Genomic DNA, 12,375 nt, shown 5'->3' with positions numbered 1-12,375 from the left:
GTATCGAAGCCAAATCCGGAGGTAATTTAACAAAAAAGATGAAAATAATCCAAAATTAGTACACCCAAATGCATATGTTAGGGAAAAGTATTAAATACAAATTTTAAAAAGAGCAAAATTTAAAACACACAAAAAAGTTGAAATTGTTGAAATTTTGTAGTTTGTATTTTTTCTAACAATATTTTACATTAATTAAAATGTGTAATCTTCCAATTTCTAAATGTTCATTGACTAAAGTATGATTTTAATAAATATATCAATTTAAAACAAACAGTACAGTAAATTTTTTCTACTTGTTTTATTGAAATAATAAATCAAGAAGCATTTTGTTTGGATGAAGAAACAAGGTCACTTTCCATGGAGAAATGAGATGATGCCAGTCCCATCATTCCCTTACTGTCCTGCTTAATGTGAGCCATGCCAGGGGGCTGAAGTGTGATGATGACACTCTAAACATCTCTGTAATCCCGGTTCTGACGGCCAAGTCAAATGAAATAATCGCTGACTGAATCCCCGGAGGAAAGGGACGACTTCGCGCGCAGCAGGATCTTAACGAGGCTCCGCTTTCCCTCAACTGTTCAGATCAGCCATATTGTCACTCCGGATTTACGTCAGCAAGACTCTGCACCCTGGGGACTGTTTTCTGTTTCTGATTGGGTGATTAGTTAATAGGAGATAATATGTGCCATCATGCCCTGGGCTGGAGGAGAGGAAGATGAGAAGACAAGGACAGTGTTTTATCCTTTACTAATCTGAAAGAGGGAGAGAGAGAGAGAGAGAGAGAGAGAGAGAGAGAGAGAGAGCATTGCGAGACTCACTGTAAAGCCAAATAATCCTGAATATTCTAGTCACTTTATAACACTAGCTATGTTTCCATCCAAAGATCCAAATTAAATTTATGCACAAAACTTAAACATCGCACAAAAGACATGCAAATAAGTCAATAAGCCAATGAGTATTTGCTGCGGTAGGAGAAGCTGCAGGACGTGTGGTGACATTATGATGATGATGATGATAATGATGATGATAATAATAATAATAATAATAATAATTTATTTTATTAACATTGATATTATTATTAGTAGTAGTATTAGTAGTATTAGTAGTAGTAGTAGTAGAATAATAATAATAATAATAATAATAATAATAATCATAATAATAATAATAATTAATTTTACTATTATTGTTGTTATTGTTATTATTATTATTATTATTATTATTATTAGTAGTAGTAGTAGTAGTAGTAGTAGTAGTAGTATTAGTAATTTATTATTATTATTATAATTATTATTATTATTATTATTATTGTGGTTGTTGTTGTTGTTTATTTATTTTTTATTTATTTATTTATTTTTGTATTATTATTATTAGTAGTAGTGGTTATAATAATACTAACACTCACCCTTTTTCTCCAGGAACCCGGCCAGTGATTATTTAATTTGACTTGGCCGTCAGAAGTGGGATTACAGAGATGTTTAGCGTATCATCATCATACTTCAGCCCCCTGGCATGGCTCACAGTAAGCAGGAAGGTTAGGGAATGATGTGACTTTTTTTGTCTCTAAAAATGCTTCTTGTTTTAATAAAAAAAAAATGTAGAAAATGTTTATTATTATTTAGTTATTATTATTTTTTACAAATATTTATTTATTTATTTATTTGCAGTGGACCATAATATTCCAGAAAAGGACCATTCCATATTTACTGTAATAATAATAATAATAATAATAATAATAATAATAATAATGATAATAATAATAACAATAATAACAGCAACAACAACAATAATAATAATAATAATAATAATAATAATAATCATCATCATCATCAACATCATTATTCATTCATTCATTCATTTTCTTTTCGGCTTAGTCCCTTTATTAATCTGGGGTCACCACAGCGGAATGAACCACCAACTTATCCAGCATATGTTTTATGCAGTGGATGCCCTTCCAGCAGCAACCCAATTCTCGGCAACATCCATACACACTCATTCACACTCATACACTACAGACAATTTAGCCTACCCAATTGGCCTGTACCCCACTTCACTCCCAACCTGTAATGGAGCACCTGGAGAAAACCCACACGAACGCAGGGAGAACATGCAAACTCCAAACAGAAATGCCAACTGACCCAGCCGAGGCTCAAACCAGCAACCTTCTTGCCGTGAGGTGACAGCACTACATACTGCGCCACTGCGTCACCAATAATAATAATAATAGTAATAATTATTATTAAATAATAATTATTATTATTTAATATTAATATTAATAATAATAATAATAATAATAATATTAATAATAATGATAATTATTATTATATTTATTCATGTATTTATGTATTTATTAGTAGTAGTCATAATAATACTAACCCTCACCCTTTCTGCTGTGAACTCAGGCTTGGCTGTCAGAATCGGGATTACAGAGATGTTTAGAGTGTCATCATCACACTTCAGCCCCCCTGGCATGGCTCACATTAAGCAGGACAGTTAGGGAATGATGGGACTGGCATCACCGCGTTTCTTCGAGGAAAGTGACCTTGTTTTTTTTCTGTCTCTTCATCTCAGGAAAGTGTTCTCCCAGAGGAAGATCACATTGCTTAAAGGTTGCTCTGATATAGCCTAATAGAGGTCTCGGTAGCTTGTTTAAGATGGCCTAAAATCATTGTGGAGTAATGCCACTCACGCAATGCTGCTTGTTTAAACTACTTATTCAAAATGAGTTGAAAAAACACTTTTTTTTTATTTTGTTTTTGTTTGGGATAATAAAAAAAGCATTGTTCAAACCACTTAAAGTTGTAAAAACATTTTGTGTGGGACAACATGAAGCAATTGTGTGGCACCCAGCATTTCACAGTGTAGTGCACAAATGTGTGGAGTGAAGTCTCAGATTAAATTTGGACAGCATCTCAGATATGTTGGTTCCTGGAGGAATTTGATGAAAAATGCATGAGTTTCTTTTTAGCTGGAATGGCATCCACTGCATAAAACATATGCCAGAGTAGTTTGTGGTTCATTCCACTGTGGTGACTTAAAAAAATAATGAATCAAGGATTAAGCTGAAGGGAAATAATGAATGAATATTTGAGTTTTTATTAAAATATTTTCCTTCTGATTTTGTACCAGACATCTGAGTGTGTTTGAGATCTCTTCTGAATCGTTATAGTAGACTTGAAGTTAGTGCTGCTTAAAAAAAAAAACATCAAAAAATGACCAGGAGACTTGAGCAGAGATTTACAATGCTCACGTTTTCCGAAGCAAATTTAAGGCATTGCGAAGGACCACTTTACTGTTTACTTTTCAAACATCATGTTCTTTCCATCTCCACTAATAACTGCACTCATTGTTCATATCATATCAGTAATAAGCCAGATAAACCACACACACACACACACACACACACACACACACACACACACACACACATATATATATATATATATATATATATATATATATATATATATATATATATATATATATATATATATTATATATATTATATATATATATTCCATCTTCACTAATAACTGCACTTGTTGTTCATGTCACATCATGGATAATGAACCATAATTAAATGGGTGATTCAATCAAGGTTACATCTCATACATACCTTCTATAACCACTATAAACTTATGTTATTTTCAACATAAACAAGCAAAAAATACGTACCCCTATATACATTTCTGAAGAACGCCAAATACATCCCAAGAGCTACTTTTTATTTGCAGTTTTTGGTTTCGTGAATCCGCCAGAGGTCGCTGTGTATACTTTTAGAGATCTCAAATTTCTCTCGTGAGTGCCGTTCATGCCTGCTCCTCTTGTGTAAATCCATCAGTGGCCACTGTCGATGGACTGATTGACTGACTGATTGACAGACCAACCGATCCCGCCCCCTTCCCTAAACCCAACCGATAGTGTTTTTAAAAGAACCAATTGACCAGCCCCCACCCACTTCCCTAAACCCAACCGAAAGTATTTTGTAAAGCAATCCAGAAAAAGAAAAGCCCTAATTTTACCACGTTTTTAGATTTTACCACATTCTCACCCTGTTATTTAGTTATTTTTATTGTTTTTATTTTATTTGTGGCCTACCCACTTCCTGGAACCATTCTTCATTGGAATTGTCCACTGATGTACATGGCGAGGTAACTAGACATACTGGTGATAGCGGGAAAGCCATCCATACAGAGGCAAGCAGTCAGCTGGTAAGCATGAAAAAGAATGCCGTAATATTTATTTAAAAAAAAACGAAATGCTGCTACACATACTTCTGGCTGCATATTTCATGATCTCAGAAACATATATAGGGCTACGTTTTCAGAATGAGCCTATGTTGTGAACATCAGTCCGTGTCCCGAATGGTTGACATCCAACACAGCCAACCCACGTATCCTAAACAAAACCAGCAAAACTGTATAATAACTGTATAACATCATATGGGGGGGGGGTGCTTTTGGATTGACTTATCATGATTGGCTGGTACTTTGGACCCCGTGCAGAGGTCAAATGCTGAAACTGGCACTTCACTCCCAACAGATCGATGCATTGGCCAGGTTTCCCTAAAATATTAACTGCGTTCTTTCAGTGCCTTCCAAAAGCTGCCATTTCCTTTAGGAAATGCGTATCTAATGCATGATTGATTGACTCAGTCACCTCTGTGTCCCATATCTGTCTTCTTGAGATTTTGTTTGGGGACAGTTGCTATTTTGGAATGCACACATGCACACATCGACAGAGTTGTGCAGCTTCACCCCTGGCAAAGATGGCAAGGCCAGCACTCGTGAGGATAATGAGCTGGCCATTAAAGCGATTTTAATTAGCGAGGTGCCCTGCGATCACATCTTCTGGAAAGGTATGCAAATAAGACTTGAACTCTCAAACCAAACATGAACATTCTGCTTTGCGAGTTATCAGATAGCATTTTCTTTTTTTTTCCGGGTAGTGTCAAGTCATTTAGCTGTAATGATTATAGCCAGAACGCATTACAAAATAGTCTGGCAAAGCACTAAGTTACGGATCAGTTACTCAGGGCAAAATTGTAACTAATTTCGCCTGGAGCTCCAAAATGACACCGTGTTCCTGTTTTGGTTCAGATAAAATGAGGCTCTGACCATTCCGGCTTGTGTTGCCATTTGTGGCGAATATCATTCTTGCTATATGATCCCATGAAATTGATAACAGATGGAGATTTAATTTTCTTTTAGGGTAAAGAAAAAAAAAAGGATACAGCAAAATGACTAGCTGAAGGGTAAGCTCTGATGACTGCATCATATCTAACAAGTCTGCTGTGAGCTATAGAGAAGCTGACCTCTATCACGGTGCACGGCAGCTGTACTTTTTCAGCGCCGATTTTATGACAAGGTGGAAGGAGCTTTGTGCTGAGACTGATAAGACTCTGCTCTACAGCCCCTCTGTGCTCACTGAGCAAAGGGGCTTTGGATAGGACTTAATGAGCCGAGCCAATCAATGCCCAGCCAGATGGCTTTGATTGATGCCTTTGAAGAAACAAAGTGTCATAATGGTCCTAAGACCACCAAACAGAAGGGAAGGAGAAAGTATTGATGCATCGAGCCTAGCAGAGGTCACGATGACCATCTAACTTTGAGGGTTGCATTGTCCCAAGGTGCTACTTGTTTTTGAGCAGGAGTCACCTTGTGGGGAAATAAATGGCACTGGAGTGCTTTGAAACTACCTCATTTAAAGGATTCAACTTTGGTGCTTAGCTTTTAATGTAATGTTTGTGCTGCAGGCATGAATGATGCGTCAGATCACGTGGGTTTTTGAGACGAGGGGTGCTGGTTATGATAATCCAATGCACTTGGATTCATCTTTTGACTTTGGACGGAAAATCAAATCCTTAAGGCTGAATTATAGTTCTGTGTGAAGTGATCATTGTAACCAATAGCGCAAGCGTTGCACGTAGTCATGCATTTATACAGTAACAATTTCCAAATGCAAGTGGACAGTGGGGTTTCTATGTTTTTTATGATCCTCTGTGTCAAGATTCTTCGTGGGTGTTTTGTTTAGGCCAGAAATACCTGTATTTGTTTCTTAGTGTACAAGTATCTCAAACTTGCTTATTCAGAGGCAGGAACCGGCAGACATGCAACAACTTTTAATCAAGCAAACACAAAGCAAAAATATGAATATAGAGCTCCTCCATGGGACTCAACGCTTGTTAAACACTTGCTTCAATGGGCACACTCTTTTCTCACGGTTCTCAGCCCCGCCCACACTCATCAATTCTACCAAGCTGACCTATTACAAAGCTTCTGCTACATGTAGTTAGAACATTGTAACATGTAGTTAGATTTAGGCCCATTTCCAATTCTACCCATTAGACCTTCCCCTTACACCTACCCAGTGCTCAATTCGTGAATTGCGAAGTCCCGGAAGAGATTGGAGTAACAAATCTGGCATGTTACCAGAGGATGGAGAGGTGTCGCGCACGAAAGTGGAGAGGGGGGGGGCGGGTGGTGCCGCAGATGAAGAGATGAAGGATGAAAGTGAAGAGCAGGGGGTTGTTGCGAGCAAAAGTGAAGAGGGTTGGGGAGTCGTGGAAGAAAGTGAAAGTGAACAGCGGACGGGGGAGGAGGGCGGTTGAGGAGGGGGATCGGTAAATTGAGATGCCAAATCAGATTTTGGGATAGGGGTGTCCCGATTCTCTTTAAGGTAAGGCTTGAAGATGTGGGGCTAAGGGGAAGGGATAGACAGCCGTTAAAACAGATTTTTCAGGACCACACTCAAAACCAAATTATTAAAACATAATTGGGATTGGGCCTTAGTGTAGTTGAAAGGTGCAAGTCAGGGTTGGTGTCAGCCATTTCGAAGGGTATGCAAGTGGACCAAACTGGACCATCCTTGTGCACTCAGTGCAGAAGTAAAACTAGCCTTAAGGCTGGACCACAGCCTTTGGGCAGCTTCGGGCCATTGGTGAGCATATGTCATCTTGGTTTGTGTGGTTTTGCCTCTTTTACATCTTGCCTCCCGGTGTGCTCATACCAGAAAAAGTTGGCCAATAATCATCTAGAATTGGTGAAAGTGAGCATTCTTATAGGTTGTTCAGCTACAAATCAGAGGACAAGCTTGAGAGAGTCAGCATCAAATTCCTAGGGGTGCACATCACAGAGGATCTTACCTAAACTACCAACACCACGCCCCTCTCCAAGAAGGCACAACAACGCTTACACTTTTTCCATCGGCTAATAAAGGGCAAGTCTCCCTCCACCCAACCAGCTGACCAACTACATCTCTGTCTAGTATGGGAGCTGCAGTGCTGTCAACCCTCCAGCAACACAGCCGAAAAGATCATTGGTGCCCCTCTATCCACAATTCAGAGCATTTTTCTCTCAAGGTGCTCCAGCGAAGCTAGCAGTATTGTTAAAGACTCTACCCATCACCTCCACAGTCTCTTCCTGCTGCTACCATCAGGCGGAAAGTTTCCAAGCATTAGAGTCTGCTCGGCTAGACTACTCAACAGCTTCTTCCCACATGCTGTTAGAGCCCTCAACTCCTATCAATTTACCCTCTTCTGAAATCTCTTTGACATCCTCCTTTGACATCTTCTTATTGTGTTCTTGACTTCCCTTGACTTTATATGAGATTCCATTGGCAAAAGATGTCATAAAGCAACCAAACACAATTAGTTTTGTTCTGTGTTGAGGTTATGTGAAGTCACTGAAATAACAGAACTTTATACAATTGTACCCCTCTAGTTCTACTAGCCCCATTTGGTCTTTCTTTCTGGCATGGGAGGCAGGCATCCCATGAAGGATGTAAAAGACCTTAAAGCCTAATGTCAATCACTACTAAACGTCTTGAGGAAAAGGGAAAGAGATTTACCCACTTTTACAAGCTGACCTCCATTTAAACCTTACTCTACTTGGGTCACAGTATAAATAAAGATTTGAATGGAGATTTGAATCAGCTTTCATGGCATTGGAGGTTGACACTAATATGGATGGATGTTAAAGACTGCTGCAACAAGTAATATACATGCTAGCCAAATTAAATCACAAGATGAAGAAAACCATACAAACTACCATATCCTTTTGGCAAACACCTTTAAACATGTCCTTTTAATGAGTTTATGCCATTAACTTAACCCACTAAAACGTAAAAATCCCAGTGTTTAGTTTAGTGGTCACCAAACTTGTTCCTGGAGGGCTGTTGTCCTGCAGATTTAGGCTCCAACCCTAATCAAACACACATGAACAAGCTAATCAAGCTCTTACTAGGTATCCGCTTGTTAAGTGTGACGTCACGCGAAGCGGCTTCCGGGTCCAATCGCTCTATTCAACTGAATGGGGAGACTCATGAAATGGTAATAATATATGTTTACAAAGCGTTTTAAGGCTTTCGAAAATCACGATCGCAGTATATATGTCCATGCCTAATATCCGATGGCCAGAAAGTGATTTTTTATAAATTGTTAAAATTTTGGTATTTGTTATGCAGCAAGCCCAAAGATTGTTGTGTACACTATGATTTTATATAAAATTAACTTTAATGTGCGATAGGAATAAAACGTGATCAAAAACGAATGATTTCTCCACTCAAATGAGTGGCGGCTTGGACCCGGAAACAGTATACATACGTCACAACACGTCACCACTTAACAAGCAGATACTTGAAATATCCAGGCAGGTGTTTTGAGGCAAGTTGGAGCTATACCCTGCAGGGACACCGGCCCTCCAGGACCGAGATCGGTGTCCCCTGGTTTAGTTGATCCTTACAATAACCCAATCACAATCCCAAGTCAGTTTTCTTACAAATGTAGGTTAAAGGCAATCACTTTCGAAGCTCCCAACATATTTTTTAATGCATGTGCTTTTTTTGCCTCAGACATTTGCCAATAGTATGGATACAATCGTGTTGCTGTGCATGTTGCTAGCTTGTGTCTAGTTCCTAGTTTCTATTGTTGTTTTTGGTAGAATGCACTTTCTGTGTAAGATTCAAATTTGACAAGGAATTAGCTTTGAAATAAATAGATGCGTTCTGCTGTTGTCGAATGCTGTTTTTATTCAGCTACAGCTGTGCTCAGTGGATCATTAATCAGTGAATGATCAATTAAATGAACAATCCCACAATGACAAAATGATATTTGTGCTTAAGGCTGCAGCTATCAACACCCTAGAAACTAAATATGCATATCCTAACACTGAGCTTTCTTATAGTTGTTTGTTTCTTTAAAATATGTTGACATTTAGCTCGTGCTTTCTTTACATTTTCAATAATTTAACCTTTTTTTTATTGACTTTTTTTTCTAATGACAAGCCAGTCGGTTTGTCACATTAACCACATCAATCAAGACTTAATTCAAAATGGCTTCCAGAAAAGATTAGGTGAAATTGGACTATTCATCAAGCTAATAACTCTTACAACACCCAGCTGTTACTGAAGATTGTGACATTTTTAGACACGTTCAAGCACCTGCTTTGACAGGTTACGTCATTTCATCACTCATTATTTTTGGATTGTGAAGCTTTCAATATGGTGGTGTTATGTCAACCATGACATTTACTTTAGTGGCATGATTTAGAGCGAGCATCACTATAGCAACTGTTCATACAGCTTCTAGGGGCTTTACCCCAGTTTTCAAACACAGTTTTTTGTGACTTTGGGTCAATTTGTTGCTTTTGAAAACACTATCGATTAGGTTTAGGGAAGGAAGAGGGTGGGCCAGTCGATCTGTCAGTCAGTTAGTCAGTCGATAGCAGCCTCTGGTGGATTTACGCGAGAACAGCAGGCGCGGATGTCGCAAATGGAAATTTGAGATGTCAAAAAGCATACATAGCTTCCTCTAGTGGATTCATGAAAACAAAATCTGCAAAAAAAAAAAATGTACCTCCTGGGATGTATTTGGCACTCTCCAGAAATGTATATAGGTGTACATAATTAGAATGGGCCTTGGTTGATATTTTAGCTCTTACTATAATTTTCTACAAGTTTTTAGAAGAATTTTCTAGAAAAACTAAACATTTGTTGTTAAACAGATGTTGTTGAGGTAAATTTTGAATATTTGTGGCAGGCGCATTTAAAAAGTGCTAGAAAATTGACTTCGTTCACATATTTGCATTCATTGCATGTAATCTACTTCCCCAAAAATGTCACATTTGGTGTACACCTATAGCATAACACTTTGAATCAAACATAAAAACTTTACTGAAATTAAACATTTTGATGTAGAAAGCTTGATATTTTATTGTTACTTACCTGTCAAACTTACTGTAATCTATTTTGTTTTACTTTCAACCTTTTACAATGTAAGTCGGCATCAGTGCTGCTTGAAACCACTACTCAAGTTTTTCTTATGAATGGCCAAAACCCAAACTTGATTGAGGGTGGTGGGTTGAAGATAAATATATAAATATAGTTCTATTACATTAAAATTGCCATTGGGGATTTTCTAATTTATTTAATATTTCAAAACAACTTTGCTTTATATTAACTTTAGCAGTACAGTATATATATATATATATATATATATATATATATATATATATATATATAGTATATCTTTTTAATAAACTTATTACAGTAAAAATCGATCCACTGAGTGACAGTATTTATTAATCTTCCTTTGGCTTATAGTCTCTATTTCAGAGGTCGCCACAGCGGAATGAATTTACACAGCGGATGACCTTCCAACCACAACACACTACAGACATTTTAGTTTATTCAATTCATCTATAGCACGTCTTTGGACCAACCCAGGCTCATTCTCTTAAATGTACCCCTATATACATTTCTGAAGAGTGGCAAATATATCCCAGGAGACACTTTTTTTTTTGCAGTTTTTGTTCTTGCAAATTTACCAGAGGTCACTGTAAACACTTTTTAAGATCTCAAATTTCTCTTGCGAGTGCCCTTCGCGCCTGTTTTTCTCACGTAAATTGACCAGACGCCGCTGTCCAATGACTGAGTGACCGAGCGACCGATCCCCTCACCAACCCCCTTCCCCAAACCCAACCGATAGTGTTTTCAAAAGCACAGATTGACCCATTCACCCCTTCCCTAATTTCATCCAACAGTGTTTCCAAAAGCGTTCCAGAAAAAGAAAGATTTTGCCTGATTTTACTACGTTTTCAAATTTTGTCACATTCTTACCCTGTTATTTACTTGTTTATTAATTTTTTGGGCTTTTTTTTTTTTTTTTGTCTTACCTGCTTTCTGGAACCATTCATCACCAGACTCGAACCTCGTTGCAGTCAACTCCTCTTAGTGTCCCAAGTCCACGGACGTACACTGCGAGCCACTGGAAAAACTGTTAACAGCAGGAAATCTGTCCATACAGAGGTAAGTGTCAGATGCTAGCGTGACATGAAGCGGTGTCATATCGCACCATAGCGTTCATTTTAAAGATGAAATGCAGCCAAAGGGACTTTTGGCTATAATTTGCGATCTTCAGAAATGTTGCAATGATGCAAAGGTTACCATGTGCCAACTTTGGCCTGCAGGCCCTAGTTTAGACATCTCTAGCCATGCACGAGACCAATAACTAACTGATTTGAGTCCAACAACTTGCTTTAAATCAGATAAATTTCTTAGCAAAAGTCAAAGATATTAAATTGTTTATTTTCCAAGATAATATCTAATATTTTTCACTTAAGAAAAAACAAAAAAAGTGTATTTTAATTCACACACTTTATTCTATTAGCACTCACTATCTGTTTAACAGAAAAAAGCAACAGATTTATGTCTTTTGAGTGCAATTTAAATACACCACTGTTGGTATCTTCAACAGCTAGTCTTTCTTGGACTCTGCGCACTTAGAGAATGTGAAATTGGCTGTGAAATGTTCTGTCAAACTGAAAGTTAACCGCACATTAAGGAGGCAGATGGGTAAACGATGACATGCCACAAGCACTGGGTTGTTTATAAGTGTAGAAATAAGTGCATAATGGTGCCATGCATGCTGAAGATAAATTTGACAGATTGTCAGGCCATTTTTTATCGTAAAAAAAAAAAACAGTACTGTAAATGCATTATTAAAAACTGCAGAATGCAACTTTTAAATCCTTATATGCAATATTTATTTGCAGTGATGCTTCAAAAACACTTTTTTGGCCTTGGTTTTCTGGTTTTCTTGTTTGTTGTGGTTTGATTTTTCATTTTAGTCCCCTCTTGGGCGTCCCTGTGTGCTGTCCCATTCTTATCCAATCATGATTTAACACTCCTGCCTGTTTTATCTGGCCTCTCACAGGCCCAGACAGATGGTTCTGCACTTGATTCAAACACAAACCTCAAAACTAATCCCCCAAAACAAACCTCTCGCTTTCAGATTCAGCCAGCTGTGAGAGCTGGATCAGAACCACAGCCACCCGTGCAACATGTGCAAATGACTTTTTATGATTACTGCAGTCTCTTTGA

General features: G+C 37.8%; 1 long non-coding RNA gene across 7 annotated transcripts in view; it reads left to right on the top strand.

Annotated features, from left to right (window-relative positions):
* Positions 1-12,375, top strand: part of LOC141386167 (uncharacterized) — a 197,489-nt gene that overhangs the window by 155,733 nt on the left and 29,381 nt on the right. For 2 of the 7 annotated variants that reach the window (XR_012407583.1, XR_012407585.1), the window contains exon 5: positions 1,416-1,531. This is a non-coding gene — a long non-coding RNA (uncharacterized lncRNA). Of the gene's footprint in view, positions 1-1,415; positions 1,532-2,399; positions 3,125-11,195; positions 11,302-12,375 lie in introns of those variants that run through there. The other 5 variants (XR_012407580.1, XR_012407579.1, XR_012407581.1 and 2 more) reach the window with 5 other exon arrangements.

Source organism: Danio rerio, chromosome 6 (assembly GCF_049306965.1).
Source record: "Danio rerio strain Tuebingen ecotype United States chromosome 6, GRCz12tu, whole genome shotgun sequence".
NCBI lineage: Eukaryota > Metazoa > Chordata > Actinopteri > Cypriniformes > Danionidae > Danio > Danio rerio.
This window is presented reverse-complemented; position numbering and strand designations above follow the sequence as displayed.